We start from the raw sequence: 4,439 nt of genomic DNA on the forward strand, positions 1-4,439 counted from the left end.
AGGTCTCAGAGTCCACGGATTTATTTAGCCTGGAGCTCCTGCCACAGGCCAGAGCTGCGAAGGAGGAGGTAAGAAATGCACATTTTCTTTCTTTCTTGGTATTTGGTCTGCAAATATGTCTCTCTGAACTGTCTTTTGCTGGGGTTAACTTTAGGCATGGAGGATACAATTATGAGCAAAACCAACCAAGAGGCCCGGCAATGTGCTTCCCTTGCTGAAGGGCTTTCCTACCATCTGTGAGGTACTGGAGTCGCTACCGAGCACCACACAGCGTCATGACACACAAGCTGCAGCCCCAGCCCCAGCACTTGGGTGGTTGCTGATGGGAGGAGCAGACGGTTAAGGTCATCCTCAGGATCCACAATGAGTTAGAGGCCAACCTGGACTGTATAATACGTTCTCAAAACTAGACAAGTGGGCACAACCCCCGAAAAACATTTCTGCTGTCTTGATGCTTACCTTTCATGGAGAAGGGTAGATACTTTAGTAAGCAAAGGAGCCGCGCCGTCCATTAGAAGGCGGTGACAGCTGTGGAGAAAATAAAGCAGAGATGAGGATTTATTGGGTTGAATCATGCCCCCCACACCCCGTTCATATATTGAAGTATTGAAGTCCTCACCCTTGGTACCTCAGAAGGAGACCTTATTTGGTAAGAGTCACTGCAGATGTAATTACCTGAGCTGAGGTCATAGTGGTAAAAGGTAGGTCCTACTCCAGTATGATTGGTGTCCTCATCAAAAGAGGGAAACTGGTCACACACACAGAGGGTAGGGGTACAGACATGAAAGAATGCCACTGGAGGCTTGTGCTGGAGAAAGACATCAGAAATTGAGCGAGCAAGCATATTATTTTTTATTTTTTAATTTTTTTGAGACAGGTTTTCTTTGTGTAACAGTCCTAGCTGTCCTGGAACTAGCTCATGTAGACCAGGCTGGCCTCAAACACACAGAGATCTGCCTGCCTCTTCCTCTCGAGGGCTGGGATTAAAGGTGTGTACCATCATCGCACGGTGCATATCATCCTTGTAAAGACCCAAGTTCAACCCCTAGCACCCACATCTGTAGACTCCCAGTTGCCTATAACTCCCTCTTCTGCCCTCAAGAGCATTGTACCCATGCTTGTGCATACCCCCCCACATACACTTACACAGATACACATAATTAATGCTAAAATATTTTTTTAAAAGAATGCTGCTTGAACATGCAGGTGGAGACCAGGTGGGTGCCTCTTAAAATCAGGACATGTTAAAGACACCAAGAGCTGAGAGAAAATGACGGGACTCCAGGGATTTAGAGAGAACTGCTGTGCTAGCCCCTTCACCTTGGACTCGTAGCCTTCAAAAGGCAGCAATGTTTTTTTTTTTTAATTTTTTAATATTCAATTTTTTGGTTTTTCGAGACAGAGTTTCTCTGTGTGATGGCCCTGGCTGTCCTGAAACTCTCTTCATAGACCAGGCTGGCCTTGAACTCACTGAGATCCTCTTGCCTCTGCCTCCCAAGTGCTGGGATTAAAAGTGTGTACCGCCACTGTCCAGCTATAACATTTTTCTTCTGCAGCAATAGTTTTACATTGCTTAAGCCTCCCAGAGTGTAGTTAGAGATGTAAGATGCAGACAGTAATAATTAAGATGCAGGCCATTAAGTAATTGTAAGTAGGCTATGCTAGCTTCTAAAGGGATAACTCAGCTGCTAGATGAATGGGATGCCAGAAGAAAAAATGGAAGCAGTGATTCAGTCATTTTAGCATGGTCCAGAGAAGATGTCAGTGGAGGCTGGAAGAAAGGATCAAGTTACGGAGCATTGCTGGGCATCTTTCTGCTTCTTATTTTTACTCTTCTCCCATACATCCCCACGGAAGTTTCCCCTTCCTCCACTCCTCCCAGTCCTCCCATCCCCAGCTCTCCCCTCTCCCCCAGGCCACTCTTCCTCTGGTTCCCTTTAGAAAAGAGCAGGACCTTTTGGGGATATCAACCAAACACACCATAATAAGACCCTCATATCAGGGCTGGGCAAGGCAACCCAATAAGAGAAAAGGGTCCCAAGGGCAGGCAAATGAGTCAGAGTGAGCTTGGGTATAGGCCCAAGAATGGTATAACTGGGTTTTGAGGGAAACTGATTTACATTTTTCTGAGGCTCGCCATACCGACGTCCTTCGTGGTTACACAACTTTGAACTCCCACATTGAGGTGGGTCTTATATCAAAAGCATTCATGTGTAGATAATGACTGTAATTATCATGAATGATTCAGAAAGCTGTTCTTTTAGTTAAAAAAGCAGTGGAAGGGAGGCTGAGTGTGGGGCACTCTCCTCTAGTCTCAGGACTCAAGGGTTGAGGACAAAATCCGGAGTTCAAAGTCAGCCTGTCTCAGAACACCAAAGGTACCTGTGCGGTTCAGGCTGCGGGTCAGCTGAGCAGCCTTCACTAGAGTACCCTTGCTGCCTTCAGGTTCCGGGAAGCAGACTCCCTGGTGCACGTTCTCGGGCTCATTAGGCTGAATCTTGGGGATAAGGGAAGATAAGGATAAAGGAATGCTCTGTAAGATGGCCATTCGTCAGAGAAGATGAGCTCAGGCCAACAGGAGGTGTCTTGCCATTCTTAAATGTGGGCAACTCTGGGAGAGGCGCCGTGACCCTGGAGGAGGGAGCTCAGAAAGGGAGGCAGCAGGCATCTCTGGCAGCCAGGGCAATGGATGTTGCAGTCAGAAACGCCAATAGGATCAGTGGATCTTGACATTTACTACAGTTCCTGTATCCACAAAGGCAGGTGGCTGATACAACCACTTGGGTTGTACCTTTTATTTTTTTTTAAGTTCAGGGTCATATTGATAGCCTTGCCTGGCCTGGATCTCACTATATACAGCAGACTGGCTTCGAACTTCTTTTTGTTGTTGTTGTTTTTGTTTGTTTGTTTTCCGAGACAGGGTTTCTCTGTAGCTTTGGAGCCTATCCTGGAACTAGCTCTTGTAGACCAGGCTGGTCTCGAACTCACAGAGATCCGCCTGCCTCTGCCTCCCGAGTGCTGGAATTAAAGGCGTGCGCCACCACCGTCCAGCTGGCTTTGAACTTTTTAAGCAATCTTCTCAGCTCCGTTCTCTGCCTCCTGTGATTACAGGTGTAGTAGGCCAAGCTCATTTCCTATCATTTAAAACAATGCAGGCTTTCACAAAAGCATATAGATTTGTTCTTTCTGTGTGCGCTTTTCTCATAACGGTCCATACGTGCCCTGGCCTGTGGCTCATGTTTGCAGTGGTGTAAGTATACATCCATACTGACTCAGCAATGAATGCAGGCTGGAAAGTCTGTCTGATTCTTCCCTCTCCATTTAAACGAGCATGATCACAAGGTTTAGGGCTTTCGGCTAAATACGAGAAGAGAGATATCTGAGATTTGAAGTCACTGGGTGGTTTATGGAAACTGTGACTGCAGGATGTTGGTGATGCTCAACAGTATCACCATCCTCCTCCTCCATCAGCATTCTTTTTAAACTTTAAAGATTGTTTACTTGTTTTAAGTTAGTGATTATTGTGCCTGTGCCTGCATGTTTGTATGTGCATCACATGTGTGCCTGGAGCTCATGGAGTTTAGGAGAAGGCACTGAAACCCCTAAAACTGGAGCTATAGGTAACTGTGATCTGTCATGTGGGTGTCAAGACTCAAACTTGGGTCATCTGGAGTAACCTCTGAGACAACTCTCCAGCCATTGTTCCTCATTTTTAGAGACAGAGTCTCACTAGGTTTCCCAAGCTGTTTCCAAGCTCACAATCCGCCTGTTTCAGTCTCTCAAGAGCTGAGCTAACAAAGGCATGCGCCACCATGCCTTTGTTCTTGATTGACTGAGGATATTTTCAGTCCAGTGGGCAGATTTGGGGTTGTCAACAGAAGGTTGACTAGAAGCTGTGTGTGTGTGTGTGTGTGTGTGTGTGTGTGTGTCTGTTATCTAAATGATCGCCACACATGGCTTTTGCTTAGGGCCAGATAATTGAGTTGGTGCTAATGTTTTTTCCCAGTGGACAAAATTCTGTGAGGTTCATGTACGCATTCCAGGAAACTTTCCAATCGTTTTCTTTTCCACATCAATTTAATTAATACCATCCTAAAATGCAGAGAAGAGAAAAAAAAAGAGAGAGTACAGATTCGAGGAAGGGAAGACAGCTCAGCTGGCAAAATGCTTGCCATACAAACAGGAGGAGTGCTGCTTAGATCTTTAGCACCCGAATAAGCAGCTGAGTGTGGTGGCAGACACCTGTGAGCCAGAGAGAGGAGGCGTGAGAGACTTACTAGCCAGCCTAACTGAGTCAAGGAGTTTCAAATTCAGTGAGCGATCCTATCTCTAAAAGCGTTAGGTGAGGCTGGGTGGTAGTGGGCTCACACCTTTAACTCCAGCATTCCAGAGGAAGAGGCAGGCCCATCTCTGTGGGTTCAAGGCCAACCTGATCTACA

Source organism: Microtus ochrogaster, chromosome 15, assembly GCF_000317375.1.
Source record: "Microtus ochrogaster isolate Prairie Vole_2 chromosome 15, MicOch1.0, whole genome shotgun sequence".
Classification (NCBI taxonomy): domain Eukaryota; kingdom Metazoa; phylum Chordata; class Mammalia; order Rodentia; family Cricetidae; genus Microtus; species Microtus ochrogaster.